A 25024-nucleotide genomic window follows, 5' to 3' on the forward strand; every position below is an offset into this window, starting at 1 on the left:
GTAAGTTTTTGTTGCATCACTTTACTTTAATCTGCAACTGACAAGCTTGTATGTGAAGTGTACAGATTAAATAGAAATATTTTAGTACCAGGGAATAGCAGGTGCTGTAAGATTGTTTGCATCCCTTTAATTTATGTTCAAGCTATCATGTTCAAATTTGAAGTACAGTGAATAATTAGTGCCTCCGTATACCAGCTCCGTATTGTAAGCTTTTATTGCATCATTTAATTACATTCAAGATAACATTCTAGAATGTCAAGTGCAGGGATTAATAAAAAAAATTGTCAGATTGGTCTTTGATCATATTTGCTATGATTAGGCAATTTGAGTAAGTGTTTAAGGCTTACGGCCACACCAGCTTGAGAACGCCCAATCTCATCTGACCTTGGAAGCTAAGCAAGTTTGGGCCTGAATAGTACTGAGGTGGGACCCTACCTAGGAATACCAGGTGCTGTAAGCTTTTCTTGCATCACTTTAATTTACTTTCAAGCTGACATGCTCAAATGTGAAGTGCAGTGATTAATAAAAAAAACTATCTGTTAGCACCTGGGAATAGCAGATGCTGTAAGTTTTTTTTGCATCACTTTCATTTACTCTCCAACTCACATGCCTGAATGTGAAGTGCAGTGATTCCTCAAAAATCTATCTGTTAGCACCTTGGACTACGAGATGCTGTAAGCTTCTCTTGCATCACTTTAATTTACTTTCAAGATGACATGCTAGGATGCGAAGTGCAGTGATTAATTAAAAAAACTATCTGTTAGCACCTGGGAATAGCAAATGCTGTAAGTTTTTGTTGCATCACTTTAATCTGCAACTGACAAGCTTGTATGTGAAGTGTACAGATTAAATAGAAATATTTTAGTACCAGGGAATAGCAGGTGCTGTAAGATTGTATTGCATCCCTTTAATTTATGTTCAAGCTATCATGTTCAAACTTGAAGTGCAGTGAATAATTAACTCAAACTATCTGTGAGCACCTGGGAATAGCAGATGCTGTAAGTTTTTTTTGCATCACTTTCATTTACTCTCCAACTCACATGCCTGAATGTGAAGTGCAGTGATTCATCAAAAAACTATATGTTAGCACCTTGGACTACGAGATGCTGTAAGCTTCTCTTGCATCACTTTAATTTACTGTCAAGATGACATGCTAGGATGTGAAATGCAGTGATTAATTAAAAAAACTATCTGTTAGCACCTGGGAATAGCAGATGCTGTAAGTTTTTGTTGCATCACTTTACTTTAATCTGCAACTGACAAGCTTGTATGTGAAGTGTACAGATTAAATAGAAATATTTTAGTACCAGGGAATAGCAGGTGCTGTAAGATTGTATTGCATCCCTTTAATTTATGTTCAAGCTATCATGTTCAAATTTGAAGTGCAGTGAATAATTAACTCAAACTATCTGTTAGCACCTGGGAATAGCAGATGCTGTAAGTTTTTTTTGCATCACTTTCATTTACTCTCCAACTCACATGCCTGAATGTGAAGTGCAGTGATTCATCAAAAAACTATATGTTAGCACATTGGACTACGAGATGCTGTAAGCTTCTCTTGCATCACTTTAATTAACTGTCAAGATGACATGCTAGGATGTGAAATGCAGTGATTAATTAAAAAAACTATCTGTTAGCACCTGGGAATAGCAGATGCTGTAAATTTTTGTTGCATCACTTTACTTTAATCTGCAACTGACAAGCTTGTATGTGAAGTGTACAGATTAAATAGAAATATTTTAGTACCAGGGAATAGCAGGTGCTGTAAGATTGTTTGCATCCCTTTAATTTATGTTCAAGCTATCATGTTCAAATTTGAAGTACAGTGAATAATTAGTGCCTCCGTATACCAGCTCCGTATTGTAAGCTTTTATTGCATCATTTAATTACATTCAAGATAACATTCTAGAATGTCAAGTGCAGGGATTAATAAAAAAAATTGTCAGATTGGTCTTTGATCATATTTGCTATGATTAGGCAATTTGAGTAATTGTTTAAGGCTTACGGCCACACCAGCTTGAGAACGGCCAATCTCATCTGACCTTGGAAGCTAAGCAAGTTTGGGCCTGAATAGTACTGAGGTGGGACCCTACCTAGGAATACCAGGTGCTGTAAGCTTTTCTTGCATCACTTTAATTTACTTTCAAGCTGACATGCTCAAATGTGAAGTGCAGTGATTAATAAAAAAAACTATCTGTTAGCACCTGGGAATAGCAGATGCTGTAAGTTTTTTTTGCATCACTTTCATTTACTCTCCAACTCACATGCCTGAATGTGAAGTGCTGTGATTCCTCAAAAATCTATCTGTTAGCACCTTGGACTACGAGATGCTGTAAGCTTCTCTTGCATCACTTTAATTTACTTTCAAGATGACATGCTAGGATGTGAAGTGCAGTGATTAATTAAAAAAACTATCTGTTAGCACCTGGGAATAGCAAATGCTGTAAGTTTTTGTTGCATCACTTTACTTTAATCTGCAACTGACAAGCTTGTATGTGAAGTGTACAGATTAAATAGAAATATTTTAGTACCAGGGAATAGCAGGTGCTGTAAGATTGTATTGCATCCCTTTAATTTATGTTCAAGCTATCATGTTCAAATTTGAAGTGCAGTGAATAATTAACTCAAACTATCTGTTAGCACCTGGGAATAGCAGATGCTGTAAGTTTTTTTTGCATCACTTTCATTTACTCTCCAACTCACATGCCTGAATGTGAAGTGCAGTGATTCATCAAAAAACTATATGTTAGCACCTTGGACTACGAGATGCTGTAAGCTTCTCTTGCATCACTTTAATTTACTGTCAAGATGACATGCTAGGATGTGAAATGCAGTGATTAATTAAAAAAACTATCTGTTAGCACCTGGGAATAGCAGATGCTGTAAGTTTTTGTTGCATCACTTTACTTTAATCTGCAACTGACAAGCTTGTATGTGAAGTGTACAGATTAAATAGAAATATTTTAGTACCAGGGAATAGCAGGTGCTGTAAGATTGTATTGCATCCCTTTAATTTATGTTCAAGCTATCATGTTCAAATTTGAAGTGCAGTGAATAATTAGTGCCTCCGTATACCAGCTCCGTATTGTAAGCTTTTATTGCATCATTTAATTACATTCAAGATAACATTCTAGAATGTCAAGTGCAGGGATTAATAAAAAAAATTGTCAGATTGGTCTTTGATCATATTTGCTACGATTAGGCAATTTGAGTAAGCGTATAAGGCTTACGGCCACACCAGCTTGAGAACGCCCAATCTCATCTGACCTTGGAAGCTAAGCAAGTTTGGGCCTGGATAGTACTGAGGTGGGACCCTACCTAGGAATACCAGGTGCTGTAAGCTTTTCTTGCATCACTTTAATTTACTTTCAAGCTGACATGCTCAAATGTGAAGTGCAGTGATTAATAAAAAAAACTATCTGTTAGCACCTGGGAATAGCCGATGCTGTAAGTTTTTTTTGCATCACTTTCATTTACTCTCCAACTCACATGCCTGAATGTGAAGTGCAGTGATTCATCAAAAAACTGTCTGTTAGTGCCTCCGTATACCAGATGTTGTAAGCTTTTATTGCATCATTTAATTTACATTCAAGATAACATTCTAGAATGTCAATTGCAGGGATTAATAAAAAAAATTGTCAGATTGGTCTTTGATCATATTTGCTATGATTAGGCAATTTGAGTAAGTGTTTAAGGCTTACGGCCATACCAGCTTGAGAATGCCCAATCTCATCTGACCTTGGAAGCTAAGCAAGTTTGGGCCTGGATAGTACTGAGGTGGGACCCTACCTATGTATACCAGGTGCTGTAAGCTTTTCTTGCATCACTTTAATTTACTTTCAAGCTGACATGCTCAAATGTGAAGTGCAATGATTAATAAAAAAAACTATCTGTTAGCACCTGGGAATAGCAGATGCTGTAAGTTTTTGTTGCATCACTTTACTTTAATCTGCAACTGACAAGCTTGTATGTGAAGTGTACAGATTAAATAGAAATATTTTAGTACCAGGGAATAGCAGGTGCTGTAAGATTGTATTGCATCCCTTTAATTTATGTTCAAGCTATCATGTTCAAATTTGAAGTGCAGTGAATAATTAACTCAAACTATCTGTTAGCACCTGGGAATAGCAGATGCTGTAAGTTTTTTTTGCATCACTTTCATTTACTCTCCAACTCACATGCCTGAATGTGAAGTGCAGTGATTCATCAAAAAACTATATGTTAGCACCTTGGACTACGAGATGCTGTAAGCTTCTCTTGCATCACTTTAATTTACTGTCAAGATGACATGCTAGGATGTGAAATGCAGTGGTTAATAAAAAAAACTATCTGTTAGCACCTGGGAATAGCAGATGCTGTAAGTTTTTTTTGCATCACTTTCATTTACTCTCCAACTCACATGCCTGAATGTGAAGTGCAGTGATTCATCAAAAAACTGTCTTTTAGTGCCTCCGTATACCAGATGTTGTAAGCTTTTATTGCATCATTTAATTTACATTCAAGATAACATTCTAGAATGTCAAGTGCAGGGATTAATAAAAGAAATTGTCAGATTGGTCTTTGATCATATTTGCTATGATTAGGCAATTTGAGCAAGCGTTTAAGGCTTACGGCCACACCAGCTTGAGAATGCCCAATCTCATCTGACCTTGGAAGCTAAGCAAGTTTGGGCCTGGATAGTACTGAGGTGGGACCCTACCTAGGAATACCAGGTGCTGTAAGCTTTTCTTGCATCACTTTAATTTACTTTCAAGCTGACATGCTCAAATGTGAAGTGCAGTGATTAATAAAAAAAAACTATCTATTAGCACCTGGGAAAAGTAGATGCTGTAAGTTTTTTTTGCATCACTTTCATTTACTCTCCAACTCACATGCCTGAATGTGAAGTGCAGTAAATCATCAAAAAACTGTCTGTTAGCACCTTGGACTACGAGATGCTGTAATCTTCTCTTGCATCACTTTAATTTACTTTCAAGCTGACATGCACAAATGTGAAGTGCAGTGATTAATAAAAAAACTATCTGTTAGCACCTGGGAATAGCAGATGCTGTAAGTTTTTGTTGCATCACTTTACTTTAATCTGCAACTGACAAGCTTGTATGTGAAGTGTACAGATTAAATAGAAATATTTTAGTACCAGGGAATAGCAGGTGCTGTAAGATTGTATTGCATCCCTTTAATTTATGTTCAAGCTATCATGTTCAAATTTGAAGTGCAGTGAATAATTAGTGCCTCCGTATACCAGCTCCGTATTGTAAGCTTTTATTGCATCATTTAATTACATTCAAGATAACATTCTAGAATGTCAAGTGCAGGGATTAATAAAAAAAATTGTCAGATTGGTCTTTGATCATATTTGCTATGATTAGGCAATTTGAGTAAGTGTTTAAGGCTTACGGCCACACCAGCTTGAGAACGCCCAATCTCATCTGACCTTGGAAGCTAAGCAAGTTTGGGCCTGGATAGTACTGAGGTGGGACCCTACCTATGTATACCAGGTGCTGTAAGCTTTTCTTGCATCACTTTAATTTACTTTCAAGCTGACATGCTCAAATGTGAAGTGCAATGATTAATAAAAAAAACTATCTGTTAGCACCTGGGAATAGCAGATGCTGTAAGTTTTTGTTGCATCACTTTACTTTAATCTGCAACTGACAAGCTTGTATGTGAAGTGTACAGATTAAATAGAAATATTTTAGTACCAGGGAATAGCAGGTGCTGTAAGATTGTATTGCATCCCTTTAATTTATGTTCAAGCTATCATGTTCAAATTTGAAGTGCAGTGAATAATTAACTCAAACTATCTGTTAGCACCTGGGAATAGCAGATGCTGTAAGTTTTTTTTGCATCACTTTCATTTACTCTCCAACTCACATGCCTGAATGTGAAGTGCAGTGATTCATCAAAAAACTATATGTTAGCACCTTGGACTACGAGATGCTGTAAGCTTCTCTTGCATCACTTTAATTTACTGTCAAGATGACATGCTAGGATGTGAAATGCAGTGGTTAATAAAAAAAACTATCTGTTAGCACCTGGGAATAGCAGATGCTGTAAGTTTTTTTTGCATCACTTTCATTTACTCTCCAACTCACATGCCTGAATGTGAAGTGCAGTGATTCATCAAAAAACTGTCTTTTAGTGCCTCCGTATACCAGATGTTGTAAGCTTTTATTGCATCATTTAATTTACATTCAAGATAACATTCTAGAATGTCAAGTGCAGGGATTAATAAAAAAAATTGTCAGATTGGTCTTTGATCATATTTGCTATGATTAGGCAATTTGAGCAAGTGTTTAAGGCTTACGGCCACACCAGCTTGAGAATGCCCAATCTCGTCTGACCTTGGAAGCTAAGCAAGTTTGGGCCTGGATAGTACTGAGGTGGGACCCTACCTAGGAATACCAGGTGCTGTAAGCTTTTCTTGCATCACTTTAATTTACTTTCAAGCTGACATGCTCAAATGTGAAGTGCAGTGATTAATAAAAAAAAACTATCTATTAGCACCTGGGAAAAGTAGATGCTGTAAGTTTTTTTTGCATCACTTTCATTTACTCTCCAACTCACATGCCTGAATGTGAAGTGCAGTAAATCATCAAAAAACTGTCTGTTAGCACCTTGGACTACGAGATGCTGTAATCTTCTCTTGCATCACTTTAATTTACTTTCAAGCTGACATGCACAAATGTGAAGTGCAGTGATTAATAAAAAAACTATCTGTTAGCACCTGGGAATAGCAGATGCTGTAAGTTTTTGTTGCATCACTTTACTTTAATCTGCAACTGACAAGCTTGTATGTGAAGTGTACAGATTAAATAGAAATATTTTAGTACCAGGGAATAGCAGGTGCTGTAAGATTGTATTGCATCCCTTTAATTTATGTTCAAGCTATCATGTTCAAATTTGAAGTGCAGTGAATAATTAGTGCCTCCGTATACCAGCTCCGTATTGTAAGCTTTTATTGCATCATTTAATTACATTCAAGATAACATTCTAGAATGTCAAGTGCAGGGATTAATAAAAAAAATTGTCAGATTGGTCTTTGATCATATTTGCTATGATTAGGCAATTTGAGTAAGTGTTTAAGCTTACGGCCACACCAGCTTGAGAACGCCCAATCTCATCTGACCTTGGAAGCTAAGCAAGTTTGGGCCTGAATAGTACTGAGGTGGGACCCTACCTAGGAATACCAGGTGCTGTAAGCTTTTCTTGCATCACTTTAATTTACTTTCAAGCTGACATGCTCAAATGTGAAGTGCAGTGATTAATTAAAAAAACTATCTGTTAGCACCTGGGAATAGCAAATGCTGTAAGTTTTTGTTGCATCACTTTACGTTAATCTGCAACTGACAAGCTTGTATGTGAAGTGTACAGATTAAATAGAAATATTTTAGTACCAGGGAATAGCAGGTGCTGTAAGATTGTATTGCGTCCCTTTAATTTATGTTCAAGCTATCATGTTCAAATTTGAAGTGCAGTGAATAATTAACTCAAACTATCTGTTAGCACCTGGGAATAGCAGATGCTGTAAGTTTTTTTTGCATCACTTTCATTTACTCTCCAACTCACATGCCTGAATGTGAAGTGCAGTGATTCATCAAAAAACTGTCTGTTAGTGCCTCCGTATACCAGATGTTGTAAGCTTTTATTGCATCATTTAATTTACATTCAAGACAACATTCTAGAATGTCAAGTGCAGGGATTAATAAAAAAAATTGTCAGATTGGTCTTTGATCATATTTGCTATGATTAGGCAATTTGAGTAAGTGTTTAAGGCTTACGGCCATACCAGCTTGAGAATGCCCAATCTCATCTGACCTTGGAAGCTAAGCAAGTTTGGGCCTGGATAGTACTGAGGTGGGACCCTACCTATGTATACCAGGTGCTGTAAGCTTTTCTTGCATCACTTTAATTTACTTTCAAGCTGACATGCTCAAATGTGAAGTGCAGTGATTAATTAAAAAAACTATCTGTTAGCACCTGGGAATAGCAAATGCTGTAAGTTTTTGTTGCATCACTTTACGTTAATCTGCAACTGACAAGCTTGTATGTGAAGTGTACAGATTAAATAGAAATATTTTAGTACCAGGGAATAGCAGGTGCTGTAAGATTGTATTGCGTCCCTTTAATTTATGTTCAAGCTATCATGTTCAAATTTGAAGTGCAGTGAATAATTAACTCAAACTATCTGTTAGCACCTGGGAATAGCAGATGCTGTAAGTTTTTTTTGCATCACTTTCATTTACTCTCCAACTCACATGCCTGAATGTGAAGTGCAGTGATTCATCAAAAAACTGTCTGTTAGTGCCTCCGTATACCAGATGTTGTAAGCTTTTATTGCATCATTTAATTTACATTCAAGACAACATTCTAGAATGTCAAGTGCAGGGATTAATAAAAAAAATTGTCAGATTGGTCTTTGATCATATTTGCTATGATTAGGCAATTTGAGTAAGTGTTTAAGGCTTACGGCCATACCAGCTTGAGAATGCCCAATCTCATCTGACCTTGGAAGCTAAGCAAGTTTGGGCCTGGATAGTACTGAGGTGGGACCCTACCTATGTATACCAGGTGCTGTAAGCTTTTCTTGCATCACTTTAATTTACTTTCAAGCTGACATGCTCAAATGTGAAGTGCAATGATTAATAAAAAAAACTATCTGTTAGCACCTGGGAATAGCAGATGCTGTAAGTTTTTGTTGCATCACTTTACTTTAATCTGCAACTGACAAGCTTGTATGTGAAGTGTACAGATTAAATAGAAATATTTTAGTACCAGGGAATAGCAGGTGCTGTAAGATTGTATTGCATCCCTTTAATTTATGTTCAAGCTATCATGTTCAAATTTGAAGTGCAGTGAATAATTAACTCAAACTATCTGTTAGCACCTGGGAATAGCAGATGCTGTAAGTTTTTTTTGCATCACTTTCATTTACTCTCCAACTCACATGCCTGAATGTGAAGTGCAGTGATTCATCAAAAAACTATATGTTAGCACCTTGGACTACGAGATGCTGTAAGCTTCTCTTGCATCACTTTAATTTACTGTCAAGATGACATGCTAGGATGTGAAATGCAGTGGTTAATAAAAAAAACTATCTGTTAGCACCTGGGAATAGCAGATGCTGTAAGTTTTTTTTGCATCACTTTCATTTACTCTCCAACTCACATGCCTGAATGTGAAGTGCAGTGATTCATCAAAAAACTGTCTTTTAGTGCCTCCGTATACCAGATGTTGTAAGCTTTTATTGCATCATTTAATTTACATTCAAGATAACATTCTAGAATGTCAAGTGCAGGGATTAATAAAAAAAATTGTCAGATTGGTCTTTGATCATATTTGCTATGATTAGGCAATTTGAGCAAGTGTTTAAGGCTTACGGCCACACCAGCTTGAGAATGCCCAATCTCGTCTGACCTTGGAAGCTAAGCAAGTTTGGGCCTGGATAGTACTGAGGTGGGACCCTACCTAGGAATACCAGGTGCTGTAAGCTTTTCTTGCATCACTTTAATTTACTTTCAAGCTGACATGCTCAAATGTGAAGTGCAGTGATTAATAAAAAAAAACTATCTATTAGCACCTGGGAAAAGTAGATGCTGTAAGTTTTTTTTGCATCACTTTCATTTACTCTCCAACTCACATGCCTGAATGTGAAGTGCAGTAAATCATCAAAAACCTGTCTGTTAGCACCTTGGACTACGAGATGCTGTAATCTTCTCTTGCATCACTTTAATTTACTTTCAAGCTGACATGCACAAATGTGAAGTGCAGTGATTAATAAAAAAACTATCTGTTAGCACCTGGGAATAGCAGATGCTGTAAGTTTTTGTTGCATCACTTTACTTTAATCTGCAACTGACAAGCTTGTATGTGAAGTGTACAGATTAAATAGAAATATTTTAGTACCAGGGAATAGCAGGTGCTGTAAGATTGTATTGCATCCCTTTAATTTATGTTCAAGCTATCATGTTCAAATTTGAAGTGCAGTGAATAATTAGTGCCTCCGTATACCAGCTCCGTATTGTAAGCTTTTATTGCATCATTTAATTACATTCAAGATAACATTCTAGAATGTCAAGTGCAGGGATTAATAAAAAAAATTGTCAGATTGGTCTTTGATCATATTTGCTATGATTAGGCAATTTGAGTAAGTGTTTAAGGCTTACGGCCACACCAGCTTGAGAACGCCCAATCTCATCTGACCTTGGAAGCTAAGCAAGTTTGGGCCTGAATAGTACTGAGGTGGGACCCTACCTAGGAATACCAGGTGCTGTAAGCTTTTCTTGCATCACTTTAATTTACTTTCAAGCTGACATGCTCAAATGTGAAGTGCAGTGATTAATTAAAAAAACTATCTGTTAGCACCTGGGAATAGCAAATGCTGTAAGTTTTTGTTGCATCACTTTACGTTAATCTGCAACTGACAAGCTTGTATGTGAAGTGTACAGATTAAATAGAAATATTTTAGTACCAGGGAATAGCAGGTGCTGTAAGATTGTATTGCGTCCCTTTAATTTATGTTCAAGCTATCATGTTCAAATTTGAAGTGCAGTGAATAATTAACTCAAACTATCTGTTAGCACCTGGGAATAGCAGATGCTGTAAGTTTTTTTTGCATCACTTTCATTTACTCTCCAACTCACATGCCTGAATGTGAAGTGCAGTGATTCATCAAAAAACTATATGTTAGCACCTTGGACTACGAGATGCTGTAAGCTTCTCTTGCATCACTTTAATTTACTGTCAAGATGACATGCTAGGATGTGAAATGCAGTGGTTAATTAAAAAAACTATCTGTTAGCACCTGGGAATAGCAGATGCTGTAAGTTTTTGTTGCATCACTTTACTTTAATCTGCAACTGACAAGCTTGTATGTGAAGTGTACAGATTAAATAGAAATATTTTAGTACCAGGGAATAGCAGGTGCTGTAAGATTGTTTGCATCCCTTTAATTTATGTTCAAGCTATCATGTTCAAATTTGAAGTGCAGTGAATAATTAGTGCCTCCGTATACCAGCTCCGTATTGTAAGCTTTTATTGCATCATTTAATTACATTCAAGATAACATTCTAGAATGTCAAGTGCAGGGATTAATAAAAAAAATTGTCAGATTGGTCTTTGATCATATTTGCTACGATTAGGCAATTTGAGTAAGCGTATAAGGCTTACGGCCACACCAGCTTGAGAACGCCCAATCTCATCTGACCTTGGAAGCTAAGCAAGTTTGGGCCTGGATAGTACTGAGGTGGGACCCTACCTAGGAATACCAGGTGCTGTAAGCTTTTCTTGCATCACTTTAATTTACTTTCAAGCTGACATGCTCAAATGTGAAGTGCAGTGATTAATAAAAAAAACTATCTGTTAGCACCTGGGAATAGCCGATGCTGTAAGTTTTTTTTGCATCACTTTCATTTACTCTCCAACTCACATGCCTGAATGTGAAGTGCAGTGATTCATCAAAAAACTGTCTGTTAGTGCCTCCGTATACCAGATGTTGTAAGCTTTTATTGCATCATTTAATTTACATTCAAGATAACATTCTAGAATGTCAATTGCAGGGATTAATAAAAAAAATTGTCAGATTGGTCTTTGATCATATTTGCTATGATTAGGCAATTTGAGTAAGTGTTTAAGGCTTACGGCCATACCAGCTTGAGAATGCCCAATCTCATCTGACCTTGGAAGCTAAGCAAGTTTGGGCCTGGATAGTACTGAGGTGGGACCCTACCTATGTATACCAGGTGCTGTAAGCTTTTCTTGCATCACTTTAATTTACTTTCAAGCTGACATGCTCAAATGTGAAGTGCAATGATTAATAAAAAAAACTATCTGTTAGCACCTGGGAATAGCAGATGCTGTAAGTTTTTGTTGCATCACTTTACTTTAATCTGCAACTGACAAGCTTGTATGTGAAGTGTACAGATTAAATAGAAATATTTTAGTACCAGGGAATAGCAGGTGCTGTAAGATTGTATTGCATCCCTTTAATTTATGTTCAAGCTATCATGTTCAAATTTGAAGTGCAGTGAATAATTAACTCAAACTATCTGTTAGCACCTGGGAATAGCAGATGCTGTAAGTTTTTTTTGCATCACTTTCATTTACTCTCCAACTCACATGCCTGAATGTGAAGTGCAGTGATTCATCAAAAAACTATATGTTAGCACCTTGGACTACGAGATGCTGTAAGCTTCTCTTGCATCACTTTAATTTACTGTCAAGATGACATGCTAGGATGTGAAATGCAGTGGTTAATAAAAAAAACTATCTGTTAGCACCTGGGAATAGCAGATGCTGTAAGTTTTTTTTGCATCACTTTCATTTACTCTCCAACTCACATGCCTGAATGTGAAGTGCAGTGATTCATCAAAAAACTGTCTTTTAGTGCCTCCGTATACCAGATGTTGTAAGCTTTTATTGCATCATTTAATTTACATTCAAGATAACATTCTAGAATGTCAAGTGCAGGGATTAATAAAAAAAATTGTCAGATTGGTCTTTGATCATATTTGCTATGATTAGGCAATTTGAGCAAGTGTTTAAGGCTTACGGCCACACCAGCTTGAGAATGCCCAATCTCATCTGACCTTGGAAGCTAAGCAAGTTTGGGCCTGGATAGTACTGAGGTGGGACCCTACCTAGGAATACCAGGTGCTGTAAGCTTTTCTTGCATCACTTTAATTTACTTTCAAGCTGACATGCTCAAATGTGAAGTGCAGTGATTAATAAAAAAAAACTATCTATTAGCACCTGGGAAAAGTAGATGCTGTAAGTTTTTTTTGCATCACTTTCATTTACTCTCCAACTCACATGCCTGAATGTGAAGTGCAGTAAATCATCAAAAAACTGTCTGTTAGCACCTTGGACTACGAGATGCTGTAATCTTCTCTTGCATCACTTTAATTTACTTTCAAGCTGACATGCACAAATGTGAAGTGCAGTGATTAATAAAAAAACTATCTGTTAGCACCTGGGAATAGCAGATGCTGTAAGTTTTTGTTGCATCACTTTACTTTAATCTGCAACTGACAAGCTTGTATGTGAAGTGTACAGATTAAATAGAAATATTTTAGTACCAGGGAATAGCAGGTGCTGTAAGATTGTATTGCATCCCTTTAATTTATGTTCAAGCTATCATGTTCAAATTTGAAGTGCAGTGAATAATTAGTGCCTCCGTATACCAGCTCCGTATTGTAAGCTTTTATTGCATCATTTAATTACATTCAAGATAACATTCTAGAATGTCAAGTGCAGGGATTAATAAAAAAAATTGTCAGATTGGTCTTTGATCATATTTGCTATGATTAGGCAATTTGAGTAAGTGTTTAAGGCTTACGGCCACACCAGCTTGAGAACGCCCAATCTCATCTGACCTTGGAAGCTAAGCAAGTTTGGGCCTGAATAGTACTGAGGTGGGACCCTACCTAGGAATACCAGGTGCTGTAAGCTTTTCTTGCATCACTTTAATTTACTTTCAAGCTGACATGCTCAAATGTGAAGTGCAGTGATTAATTAAAAAAACTATCTGTTAGCACCTGGGAATAGCAAATGCTGTAAGTTTTTGTTGCATCACTTTACGTTAATCTGCAACTGACAAGCTTGTATGTGAAGTGTACAGATTAAATAGAAATATTTTAGTACCAGGGAATAGCAGGTGCTGTAAGATTGTATTGCGTCCCTTTAATTTATGTTCAAGCTATCATGTTCAAATTTGAAGTGCAGTGAATAATTAACTCAAACTATCTGTTAGCACCTGGGAATAGCAGATGCTGTAAGTTTTTTTTGCATCACTTTCATTTACTCTCCAACTCACATGCCTGAATGTGAAGTGCAGTGATTCATCAAAAAACTGTCTGTTAGTGCCTCCGTATACCAGATGTTGTAAGCTTTTATTGCATCATTTAATTTACATTCAAGACAACATTCTAGAATGTCAAGTGCAGGGATTAATAAAAAAAATTGTCAGATTGGTCTTTGATCATATTTGCTATGATTAGGCAATTTGAGTAAGTGTTTAAGGCTTACGGCCAGACCAGCTTGAGAATGCCCAATCTCATCTGACCTTGGAAGCTAAGCAAGTTTGGGCCTGGATAGTACTGAGGTGGGACCCTACCTATGTATACCAGGTGCTGTAAGCTTTTCTTGCATCACTTTAATTTACTTTCAAGCTGACATGCTCAAATGTGAAGTGCAATGATTAATAAAAAAAACTATCTGTTAGCACCTGGGAATAGCAGATGCTGTAAGTTTTTGTTGCATCACTTTACTTTAATCTGCAACTGACAAGCTTGTATGTGAAGTGTACAGATTAAATAGAAATATTTTAGTACCAGGGAATAGCAGGTGCTGTAAGATTGTATTGCATCCCTTTAATTTATGTTCAAGCTATCATGTTCAAATTTGAAGTGCAGTGAATAATTAACTCAAACTATCTGTTAGCACCTGGGAATAGCAGATGCTGTAAGTTTTTTTTGCATCACTTTCATTTACTCTCCAACTCACATGCCTGAATGTGAAGTGCAGTGATTCATCAAAAAACTATATGTTAGCACCTTGGACTACGAGATGCTGTAAGCTTCTCTTGCATCACTTTAATTTACTGTCAAGATGACATGCTAGGATGTGAAATGCAGTGGTTAATAAAAAAAACTATCTGTTAGCACCTGGGAATAGCAGATGCTGTAAGTTTTTTTTGCATCACTTTCATTTACTCTCCAACTCACATGCCTGAATGTGAAGTGCAGTGATTCATCAAAAAACTGTCTTTTAGTGCCTCCGTATACCAGATGTTGTAAGCTTTTATTGCATCATTTAATTTACATTCAAGATAACATTCTAGAATGTCAAGTGCAGGGATTAATAAAAAAAATTGTCAGATTGGTCTTTGATCATATTTGCTATGATTAGGCAATTTGAGCAAGTGTTTAAGGCTTACGGCCACACCAGCTTGAGAATGCCCAATCTCGTCTGACCTTGGAAGCTAAGCAAGTTTGGGCCTGGATAGTACTGAGGTGGGACCCTACCTAGGAATACCAGGTGCTGTAAGCTTTTCTTGCATCACTTTAATTTACTTTCAAGCTGACATGCTCAAATGTGAAGTGCAGTGATTAATAAAAAAAAACTATCTATTAGCACCTGGGAAAAGTAGATGCTGTAAGTTTTTTTTGCATCACTTTCATTTACTCTCCAACTCACATGCCTGAATGTGAAGTGCAGTAAATCATCAAAAAACTGTCTGTTAGCACCTTGGACTACGAGATGCTGTAATCTTCTCTTGCATCACTTTAATTTACTTTCAAGCTGACATGCACAAATGTGAAGTGCAGTGATTAATAAAAAAACTATCTGTTAGCACCTGGGAATAGCAGATGCTGTAAGTTTTTGTTGCATCACTTTACTTTAATCTGCAACTGACAAGCTTGTATGTGAAGTGTACAGATTAAATAGAAATATTTTAGTACCAGGGAATAGCAGGTGCTGTAAGATTGTATTGCATCCCTTTAATTTATGTTCAAGCTATCATGTTCAAATTTGAAGTGCAGTGAATAATTAGTGCCTCCGTATACCAGCTCCGTATTGTAAGCTTTTATTGCATCATTTAATTACATTCAAGATAACATTCTAGAATGTCAAGTGCAGGGATTAATAAAAAAAATTGTCAGATTGGTCTTTGATCATATTTGCTATGATTAGGCAATTTGAGTAAGTGTTTAAGGCTTACGGCCACACCAGCTTGAGAACGCCCAATCTCATCTGACCTTGGAAGCTAAGCAAGTTTGGGCCTGAATAGTACTGAGGTGGGACCCTACCTAGGAATACCAGGTGCTGTAAGCTTTTCTTGCATCACTTTAATTTACTTTCAAGCTGACATGCTCAAATGTGAAGTGCAGTGATTAATTAAAAAAACTATCTGTTAGCACCTGGGAATAGCAAATGCTGTAAGTTTTTGTTGCATCACTTTACGTTAATCTGCAACTGACAAGCTTGTATGTGAAGTGTACAGATTAAATAGAAATATTTTAGTACCAGGGAATAGCAGGTGCTGTAAGATTGTATTGCGTCCCTTTAATTTATGTTCAAGCTATCATGTTCAAATTTGAAGTGCAGTGAATAATTAACTCAAACTATCTGTTAGCACCTGGGAATAGCAGATGCTGTAAGTTTTTTTTGCATCACTTTCATTTACTCTCCAACTCACATGCCTGAATGTGAAGTGCAGTGATTCATCAAAAAACTGTCTGTTAGTGCCTCCGTATACCAGATGTTGTAAGCTTTTATTGCATCATTTAATTTACATTCAAGACAACATTCTAGAATGTCAAGTGCAGGGATTAATAAAAAAAATTGTCAGATTGGTCTTTGATCATATTTGCTATGATTAGGCAATTTGAGTAAGCGTATAAGGCTTACGGCCACACCAGCTTGAGAACGCCCAATCTCATCTGACCTTGGAAACTAAGCAAGTTTGGGCCTGGATAGTACTGAGGTGGGACCCTACCTAGGAATACCAGGTGCTGTAAGCTTTTCTTGCATCACTTTAATTTACTTTCAAGCTGACATGCTCAAATGTGAAGTGCAGTGATTAATAAAAAAAACTATCTGTTAGCACCTGGGAATAGCCGATGCTGTAAGTTTTTTTTGCATCACTTTCATTTACTCTCCAACTCACATGCCTGAATGTGAAGTGCAGTGATTCATCAAAAAACTGTCTGTTAGTGCCTCCGTATACCAGATGTTGTAAGCTTTTATTGCATCATTTAATTTACATTCAAGATAACATTCTAGAATGTCAATTGCAGGGATTAATAAAAAAAATTGTCAGATTGGTCTTTGATCATATTTGCTATGATTAGGCAATTTGAGTAAGTGTTTAAGGCTTACGGCCATACCAGCTTGAGAATGCCCAATCTCATCTGACCTTGGAAGCTAAGCAAGTTTGGGCCTGGATAGTACTGAGGTGGGACCCTACCTATGTATAGCAGGTGCTGTAAGCTTTTCTTGCATCACTTTAATTTACTTTCAAGCTGACATGCTCAAATGTGAAGTGCAATGATTAATAAAAAAAACTATCTGTTAGCACCTGGGAATAGCAGATGCTGTAAGTTTTTGTTGCATCACTTTACTTTAATCTGCAACTGACAAGCTTGTATGTGAAGTGTACAGATTAAATAGAAATATTTTAGTACCAGGGAATAGCAGGTGCTGTAAGATTGTATTGCATCCCTTTAATTTATGTTCAAGCTATCATGTTCAAATTTGAAGTGCAGTGAATAATTAACTCAAACTATCTGTTAGCACCTGGGAATAGCAGATGCTGTAAGTTTTTTTGGCATCACTTTCATTTACTCTCCAACTCACATGCCTGAATGTGAAGTGCAGTGATTCATCAAAAAACTATATGTTAGCACCTTGGACTACGAGATGCTGTAAGCTTCTCTTGCATCACTTTAATTTACTGTCAAGATGACATGCTAGGATGTGAAATGCAGTGGTTAATTAAAAAAACTATCTGTTAGCACCTGGGAATAGCAGATGCTGTAAGTTTTTGTTGCATCACTTTACTTTAATCTGCAACTGACAAGCTTGTATGTGAAGTGTACAGATTAAATAGAAATATTTTAGTACCAGGGAATAGCAGGTGCTGTAAGATTGTTTGCATCCCTTTAATTTATGTTCAAGCTATCATGTTCAAATTTGAAGTGCAGTGAATAATTAGTGCCTCCGTATACCAGCTCCGTATTGTAAGCTTTTATTGCATCATTTAATTACATTCAAGATAACATTCTAGAATGTCAAGTGCAGGGATTAATAAAAAAAATTGTCAGATTGGTCTTTGATCATATTTGCTACGATTAGGCAATTTGAGTAAGCGTATTAGGCTTACGGCCACACCAGCTTGAGAACGCCCAATCTCATCTGACCTTGGAAGCTAAGCAAGTTTGGGCCTGGATAGTACTGAGGTGGGACCCTACCTAGGAATACCAGGTGCTGTAAGCTTTTCTTGCATCACTTTAATTTACTTTCAAGCTGACATGCTCAAATGTGAAGTGCAGTGATTAATAAAAAAAACTATCTGTTAGCACCTGGGAATAGCCGATGCTGTAAGTTTTTTTTGCATCACTTTCATTTACTCTCCAACTCACATGCCTGAATGTGAAGTGCAGTGATTCATCAAAAAACTGTCTGTTAGTGCCTCCGTATACCAGATGTTGTAAGCTTTTATTGCATCATTTAATTTACATTCAAGATAACATTCTAGAATGTCAATTGCAGGGATTAATAAAAAAAATTGTCAGATTGGTCTTTGATCATATTTGCTATGATTAGGCAATTTGAGTAAGTGTTTAAGGCTTACGGCCATACCAGCTTGAGAATGCCCAATCTCATCTGACCTTGGAAGCTAAGCAAGTTTGGGCCTGGATAGTACTGAGGTGGGACCCTACCTATGTATACCAGGTGCTGTAAGCTTTTCTTGCATCACTTTAATTTACTTTCAAGCTGACATGCTCAAATGTGAAGTGCAATGATTAATAAAAAAAACTATCTGTTAGCACCTGGGAATAGCAGATGCTGTAAGTTTTTGTTGCATCACTTTACTTTAATCTGCAACTGACAAGCTTGTATGTGAAGTGTACAGATTAAATAGAAATATTTTAGTACCAGGGAATAGCAGGTGCTGTAAGATTGTATTGCCTCCCTTTAATTTATGTTCAAGCTATCATGTTCAAATTTGAAGTGCAGTGAATAATTAACTCAAACTATCTGTTAGCACCTGGGAATAGCAGATGCTGTAAGTTTTTTTTGCATCACTTTCATTTACTCTCCAACTCACATGCCTGAATGTGAAGTGCAGTGATTCATCAAAAAACTATATGTTAGCACCTTGGACTACGAGATGCTGTAAGCTTCTCTTGCATCACTTTAATTTACTGTCAAGATGACATGCTAGGATGTGAAATGCAGTGGTTAATTAAAAAAACTATCTGTTAGCACCTGGGAATAGCAGATGCTGTAAGTTTTTGTTGCATCACTTTACTTTAATCTGCAACTGACAAGCTTGTATGTGAAGTGTACAGATTAAATAGAAATATTTTAGTACCAGGGAATAGCAGGTGCTGTAAGATTGTTTGCATCCCTTTAATTTATGTTCAAGCTATCATGTTCAAATTTGAAGTGCAGTGAATAATTAGTGCCTCCGTATACCAGCTCCGTATTGTAAGCTTTTATTGCATCATTTAATTACATTCAAGATAACATTCTAGAATGTCAAGTGCAGGGATTAATAAAAAAAATTGTCAGATTGGTCTTTGATCATATTTGCTACGATTAGGCAATTTGAGTAAGCGTATAAGGCTTACGGCCACACCAGCTTGAGAACGCCCAATCTCATCTGACCTTGGAAGCTAAGCAAGTTTGGGCCTGGATAGTACTGAGGTGGGACCCTACCTAGGAATACCAGGTGCTGTAAGCTTTTCTTGCATCACTTTAATTTACTTTCAAGCTGACATGCTCAAATGTGAAGTGCAGTGATTAATAAAAAAAACTATCTGTTAGCACCTGGGAATAGCCGATGCTGTAAGTTTTTTTTGCATCACTTTCATTTACTCTCCAACTCACATGCCTGAATGTGAAGTGCAGTGATTCATCAAAAAACTGTCTGTTAGTGCCTCCGTATACCAGATGTTGTAAGCTTTTATTGCATCATTTAATTTACATTCAAGATAACATTCTAGAATGTCAATTGCAGGGATTAATAAAAAAAATTGTCAGATTGGTCTTTGATCATATTTGCTATGATTAGGCAATTTGAGTAAGTGTTTAAGGCTTACGGCCATACCAGCTTGAGAATGCCCAATCTCATCTGACCTTGGAAGCTAACCAAGTTTGGGCCTGGATAGTACTGAGGTGGGACCCTACCTATGTATACCAGGTGCTGTAAGCTTTTCTTGCATCACTTTAATTTACTTTCAAGCTGACATGCTCAAATGTGAAATGCAATGATTAATAAAAAAAACTATCTGTTAGCACCTGGGAATAGCAGATGCTGTAAGTTTTTGTTGCATCACTTTACTTTAATCTGCAACTGACAAGCTTGTATGTGAAGTGTACAGATTAAATAGAAATATTTTAGTACCAGGGAATAGCAGGTGCTGTAAGATTGTATTGCATCCCTTTAATTTATGTTCAAGCTATCATGTTCAAATTTGAAGTGCAGTGAATAATTAACTCAAACTATCTGTTAGCACCTGGGAATAGCAGATGCTGTAAGTTTTTTTTGCATCACTTTCATTTACTCTCCAACTCACATGCCTGAATGTGAAGTGCAGTGATTCATCAAAAAACTATATGTTAGCACCTTGGACTACGAGATGCTGTAAGCTTCTCTTGCATCACTTTAATTTACTGTCAAGATGACATGCTAGGATGTGAAATGCAGTGGTTAATAAAAAAAACTATCTGTTAGCACCTGGGAATAGCAGATGCTGTAAGTTTTTTTTGCATCACTTTCATTTACTCTCCAACTCACATGCCTGAATGTGAAGTGCAGTGATTCATCAAAAAACTGTCTTTTAGTGCCTCCGTATACCAGATGTTGTAAGCTTTTATTGCATCATTTAATTTACATTCAAGATAACATTCTAGAATGTCAAGTGCAGGGATTAATAAAAAAAATTGTCAGATTGGTCTTTGATCATATTTGCTATGATTAGGCAATTTGAGCAAGTGTTTAAGGCTTACGGCCACACCAGCTTGAGAATGCCCAATCTCATCTGACCTTGGAAGCTAAGCAAGTTTGGGCCTGGATAGTACTGAGGTGGGACCCTACCTAGGAATACCAGGTGCTGTAAGCTTTTCTTGCATCACTTTAATTTACTTTCAAGCTGACATGCTCAAATGTGAAGTGCAGTGATTAATAAAAAAAAACTATCTATTAGCACCTGGGAAAAGTAGATGCTGTAAGTTTTTTTTGCATCACTTTCATTTACTCTCCAACTCACATGCCTGAATGTGAAGTGCAGTAAATCATCAAAAAACTGTCTGTTAGCACCTTGGACTACGAGATGCTGTAATCTTCTCTTGCATCACTTTAATTTACTTTCAAGCTGACATGCACAAATGTGAAGTGCAGTGATTAATAAAAAAACTATCTGTTAGCACCTGGGAATAGCAGATGCTGTAAGTTTTTGTTGCATCACTTTACTTTAATCTGCAACTGACAAGCTTGTATGTGAAGTGTACAGATTAAATAGAAATATTTTAGTACCAGGGAATAGCAGGTGCTGTAAGATTGTATTGCATCCCTTTAATTTATGTTCAAGCTATCATGTTCAAATTTGAAGTGCAGTGAATAATTAGTGCCTCCGTATACCAGCTCCGTATTGTAAGCTTTTATTGCATCATTTAATTACATTCAAGATAACATTCTAGAATGTCAAGTGCAGGGATTAATAAAAAAAATTGTCAGATTGGTCTTTGATCATATTTGCTATGATTAGGCAATTTGAGTAAGTGTTTAAGGCTTACGGCCACACCAGCTTGAGAACGCCCAATCTCATCTGACCTTGGAAGCTAAGCAAGTTTGGGCCTGAATAGTACTGAGGTGGGACCCTACCTAGGAATACCAGGTGCTGTAAGCTTTTCTTGCATCACTTTAATTTACTTTCAAGCTGACATGCTCAAATGTGAAGTGCAGTGATTAATTAAAAAAACTATCTGTTAGCACCTGGGAATAGCAAATGCTGTAAGTTTTTGTTGCATCACTTTACGTTAATCTGCAACTGACAAGCTTGTATGTGAAGTGTACAGATTAAATAGAAATATTTTAGTACCAGGGAATAGCAGGTGCTGTAAGATTGTATTGCGTCCCTTTAATTTATGTTCAAGCTATCATGTTCAAATTTGAAGTGCAGTGAATAATTAACTCAAACTATCTGTTAGCACCTGGGAATAGCAGATGCTGTAAGTTTTTTTTGCATCACTTTCATTTACTCTCCAACTCACATGCCTGAATGTGAAGTGCAGTGATTCATCAAAAAACTGTCTGTTAGTGCCTCCGTATACCAGATGTTGTAAGCTTTTATTGCATCATTTAATTTACATTCAAGACAACATTCTAGAATGTCAAGTGCAGGGATTAATAAAAAAAATTGTCAGATTGGTCTTTGATCATATTTGCTATGATTAGGCAATTTGAGTAAGCGTATAAGGCTTACGGCCACACCATCTTGAGAACGCCCAATCTCATCTGACCTTGGAAACTAAGCAAGTTTGGGCCTGGATAGTACTGAGGTGGGACCCTACCTAGGAATACCAGGTGCTGTAAGCTTTTCTTGCATCACTTTAATTTACTTTCAAGCTGACATGCTCAAATGTGAAGTGCAGTGATTAATAAAAAAAACTATCTGTTAGCACCTGGGAATAGCCGATGCTGTAAGTTTTTTTTGCATCACTTTCATTTACTCTCCAACTCACATGCCTGAATGTGAAGTGCAGTTATTCATCAAAAAACTGTCTTTTAGTGCCTCTGTATACCAGATGTTGTAAGCTTTTATTGCATCATTTAATTTACATTCAAGATAACATTCTAGGATGTCAAGTGCAGGGATTAATAAAAAAAATTGTCAGATTGGTCTTTGATCATATTTGCTATGATTAGGCAATTTGAGTAAGTGTTTAAGGCTTACGGCCACACCAGCTTGAGAACGCCCAATCTCATCTGACCTTGGAAGCTAAGCAAGGTTGGGCCTGGATAGTACTGAGGTGGGACCCTACCTATGTATACCAGGTGCTGTAATCTTCTCTTGCATCACTTTAATTTACTTTCAAGCTGACATGCACAAATGTGAAGTGCAGTGATTAATAAAAAAAACTATCTGTTAGCACCTGGGAATAGCAGATGCTGTAAGTTTTTTTTGCATCACTTTCATTTACTCTCCAACTCACATGCCTGAATGTGAAGTGCAGTGATTCATCAAAAAACTATATGTTAGCACATTGGACTACGAGATGCTGTAAGCTTCTCTTGCATCACTTTAATTTACTGTCAAGATGACATGCTAGGATGTGAAATGCAGTGATTAATTAAAAAAACTATCTGTTAGCACCTGGGAATAGCAGATGCTGTAAGTTTTTGTTGCATCACTTTACTTTAATCTGCAACTGACAAGCTTGTATGTGAAGTGTACAGATTAAATAGAAATATTTTAGTACCAGGGAATAGCAGGTGCTGTAAGATTGTATTGCATCCCTTTAATTTATGTTCAAGCTATCATGTTCAAATTTGAAGTGCAGTGAATAATTAACTCAAACTATCTGTTAGCACCTGGGAATAGCAGATGCTGTAAGTTTTTTTTGCATCACTTTCATTTACTCTCCAACTCACATGCCTGAATGTGAAGTGCAGTGATTCATCAAAAAACTGTCTTTTAGTGCCTCCGTATACCAGATGTTGTAAGCTTTTATTGCATCATTTAATTTACATTCAAGATAACATTCTAGAATGTCAAGTGCAGGGATTAATAAAAAAAATTGTCAGATTGGTCTTTGATCATATTTGCTATGATTAGGCAATTTGAGCAAGTGTTTAAGGCTTACGGCCACACCAGCTTGAGAATGCGCAATCTCATCTGACCTTGGAAGCTAAGCAAGTTTGGGCCTGGATAGTACTGAGGTGGGACCCTACCTAGGAATACCAGGTGCTGTAAGCTTTTCTTGCATCACTTTAATTTACTTTCAAGCTGACATGCTCAAATGTGAAGTGCAGTGATTAATAAAAAAAAACTATCTATTAGCACCTGGGAAAAGTAGATGCTGTAAGTTTTTTTTGCATCACTTTCATTTACTCTCCAACTCACATGCCTGAATGTGAAGTGCAGTAAATCATCAAAAAACTGTCTGTTAGCACCTTGGACTACGAGATGCTGTAATCTTCTCTTGCATCACTTTAATTTACTTTCAAGCTGACATGCACAAATGTGAAGTGCAGTGATTAATAAAAAAACTATCTGTTAGCACCTGGGAATAGCAGATGCTGTAAGTTTTTGTTGCATCACTTTACTTTAATCTGCAACTGACAAGCTTGTATGTGAAGTGTACAGATTAAATAGAAATATTTTAGTACCAGGGAATAGCAGGTGCTGTAAGATTGTATTGCATCCCTTTAATTTATGTTCAAGCTATCATGTTCAAATTTGAAGTGCAGTGAATAATTAGTGCCTCCGTATACCAGCTCCGTATTGTAAGCTTTTATTGCATCATTTAATTACATTCAAGATAACATTCTAGAATGTCAAGTGCAGGGATTAATAAAAAAAATTGTCAGATTGGTCTTTGATCATATTTGCTATGATTAGGCAATTTGAGTAAGCGTATAAGGCTTACGGCCACACCAGCTTGAGAACGCCCAATCTCATCTGACCTTGGAAACTAAGCAAGTTTGGGCCTGGATAGTACTGAGGTGGGACCCTACCTAGGAATACCAGGTGCTGTAAGCTTTTCTTGCATCACTTTAATTTACTTTCAAGCTGACATGCTCAAATGTGAAGTGCAGTGATTAATAAAAAAAACTATCTGTTAGCACCTGGGAATAGCAGATGCTGTACGTTTTTTTTGCATCACTTTCATTTACTCTCCAACTCACATGCCTGAATGTGAAGTGCAGTGATTCATCAAAAAACTGTCTGTTAGTGCCTCCGTATACCAGATGTTGTAAGCTTTTATTGCATCATTTAATTTACATTCAAGATACCATTCTAGAATGTCAAGTGCTGGGATTAATAAAAAAAATTGTCAGATTGGTCTTTGATCATATTTGCTATGATTAGGCAATTTGAGTAAGCGTATAAGGCTTACGGCCACACCAGCTTGAGAACGCCCAATCTCATCTGACCTTGGAAACTAAGCAAGTTTGGGCCTGGATAGTACTGAGGTGGGACCCTACCTAGGAATACCAGGTGCTGTAAGCTTTTATTGCATCACTTTAATTTACTTTCAAGATGACATGCTAGGATGTGAAGTGCAGTGA

At 36.8% G+C, this 25024-nt stretch overlaps 4 non-coding genes and 28 pseudogenes across 4 annotated transcripts; all 32 read left to right on the forward strand.

Moving 5' to 3' along the window:
* The first annotated feature begins 341 nt into the window (after positions 1-341).
* LOC145646483 (5S ribosomal RNA) lies at positions 342-460 on the forward strand (annotated as a pseudogene).
* A 1539-nt stretch (positions 461-1999) lies between these two features.
* On the forward strand, positions 2000-2118 carry LOC145649074 (5S ribosomal RNA; annotated as a pseudogene).
* A 1106-nt stretch (positions 2119-3224) lies between these two features.
* Positions 3225-3343, forward strand: LOC145648866 (5S ribosomal RNA). Its single transcript, XR_014116509.1, has one exon. It is a non-coding gene; the product is annotated as a 5S ribosomal RNA (ribosomal RNA).
* Positions 3344-3695: 352 nt separating this feature from the next.
* On the forward strand, positions 3696-3814 carry LOC145649428 (5S ribosomal RNA; annotated as a pseudogene).
* Positions 3815-4605: 791 nt separating this feature from the next.
* LOC145647361 (5S ribosomal RNA) lies at positions 4606-4724 on the forward strand (annotated as a pseudogene).
* A 667-nt stretch (positions 4725-5391) lies between these two features.
* On the forward strand, positions 5392-5510 carry LOC145649644 (5S ribosomal RNA; annotated as a pseudogene).
* Positions 5511-6301: 791 nt separating this feature from the next.
* Positions 6302-6420, forward strand: LOC145648116 (5S ribosomal RNA; annotated as a pseudogene).
* A 666-nt stretch (positions 6421-7086) lies between these two features.
* Positions 7087-7205, forward strand: LOC145646484 (5S ribosomal RNA; annotated as a pseudogene).
* A 570-nt stretch (positions 7206-7775) lies between these two features.
* On the forward strand, positions 7776-7894 carry LOC145649429 (5S ribosomal RNA; annotated as a pseudogene).
* A 570-nt stretch (positions 7895-8464) lies between these two features.
* Positions 8465-8583, forward strand: LOC145649430 (5S ribosomal RNA; annotated as a pseudogene).
* A 791-nt stretch (positions 8584-9374) lies between these two features.
* On the forward strand, positions 9375-9493 carry LOC145648117 (5S ribosomal RNA; annotated as a pseudogene).
* A 667-nt stretch (positions 9494-10160) lies between these two features.
* LOC145646485 (5S ribosomal RNA) lies at positions 10161-10279 on the forward strand (annotated as a pseudogene).
* An 884-nt stretch (positions 10280-11163) lies between these two features.
* Positions 11164-11282, forward strand: LOC145648877 (5S ribosomal RNA). The gene has a single exon (XR_014116510.1). It is a non-coding gene; the product is annotated as a 5S ribosomal RNA (ribosomal RNA).
* A 352-nt stretch (positions 11283-11634) lies between these two features.
* LOC145649431 (5S ribosomal RNA) lies at positions 11635-11753 on the forward strand (annotated as a pseudogene).
* A 791-nt stretch (positions 11754-12544) lies between these two features.
* On the forward strand, positions 12545-12663 carry LOC145647362 (5S ribosomal RNA; annotated as a pseudogene).
* Positions 12664-13330: 667 nt separating this feature from the next.
* LOC145646486 (5S ribosomal RNA) lies at positions 13331-13449 on the forward strand (annotated as a pseudogene).
* A 570-nt stretch (positions 13450-14019) lies between these two features.
* LOC145650401 (5S ribosomal RNA) lies at positions 14020-14138 on the forward strand (annotated as a pseudogene).
* A 791-nt stretch (positions 14139-14929) lies between these two features.
* Positions 14930-15048, forward strand: LOC145648118 (5S ribosomal RNA; annotated as a pseudogene).
* A 667-nt stretch (positions 15049-15715) lies between these two features.
* LOC145646487 (5S ribosomal RNA) lies at positions 15716-15834 on the forward strand (annotated as a pseudogene).
* Positions 15835-16404: 570 nt separating this feature from the next.
* LOC145648713 (5S ribosomal RNA) lies at positions 16405-16523 on the forward strand (annotated as a pseudogene).
* A 352-nt stretch (positions 16524-16875) lies between these two features.
* Positions 16876-16994, forward strand: LOC145650529 (5S ribosomal RNA; annotated as a pseudogene).
* An 884-nt stretch (positions 16995-17878) lies between these two features.
* LOC145648888 (5S ribosomal RNA) lies at positions 17879-17997 on the forward strand. Its single transcript, XR_014116511.1, has one exon. It is a non-coding gene; the product is annotated as a 5S ribosomal RNA (ribosomal RNA).
* Positions 17998-18349: 352 nt separating this feature from the next.
* Positions 18350-18468, forward strand: LOC145649432 (5S ribosomal RNA; annotated as a pseudogene).
* Positions 18469-19352: 884 nt separating this feature from the next.
* On the forward strand, positions 19353-19471 carry LOC145648899 (5S ribosomal RNA). Its single transcript, XR_014116512.1, has one exon. It is a non-coding gene; the product is annotated as a 5S ribosomal RNA (ribosomal RNA).
* Positions 19472-19823: 352 nt separating this feature from the next.
* LOC145650441 (5S ribosomal RNA) lies at positions 19824-19942 on the forward strand (annotated as a pseudogene).
* A 791-nt stretch (positions 19943-20733) lies between these two features.
* Positions 20734-20852, forward strand: LOC145647363 (5S ribosomal RNA; annotated as a pseudogene).
* Positions 20853-21519: 667 nt separating this feature from the next.
* Positions 21520-21638, forward strand: LOC145646488 (5S ribosomal RNA; annotated as a pseudogene).
* Positions 21639-22208: 570 nt separating this feature from the next.
* On the forward strand, positions 22209-22327 carry LOC145649409 (5S ribosomal RNA; annotated as a pseudogene).
* Positions 22328-22679: 352 nt separating this feature from the next.
* LOC145643820 (5S ribosomal RNA) lies at positions 22680-22798 on the forward strand (annotated as a pseudogene).
* Positions 22799-23589: 791 nt separating this feature from the next.
* On the forward strand, positions 23590-23708 carry LOC145649235 (5S ribosomal RNA; annotated as a pseudogene).
* A 667-nt stretch (positions 23709-24375) lies between these two features.
* LOC145648714 (5S ribosomal RNA) lies at positions 24376-24494 on the forward strand (annotated as a pseudogene).
* Positions 24495-24846: 352 nt separating this feature from the next.
* Positions 24847-24965, forward strand: LOC145648715 (5S ribosomal RNA; annotated as a pseudogene).
* Positions 24966-25024: the final 59 nt, after the last annotated feature.

Source organism: Electrophorus electricus, chromosome 13, assembly GCF_041902795.1.
Source record: "Electrophorus electricus isolate QZ-2024a chromosome 13, ASM4190279v1, whole genome shotgun sequence".
In the NCBI taxonomy this organism is placed as follows: Eukaryota; Metazoa; Chordata; class Actinopteri; order Gymnotiformes; family Gymnotidae; genus Electrophorus; species Electrophorus electricus.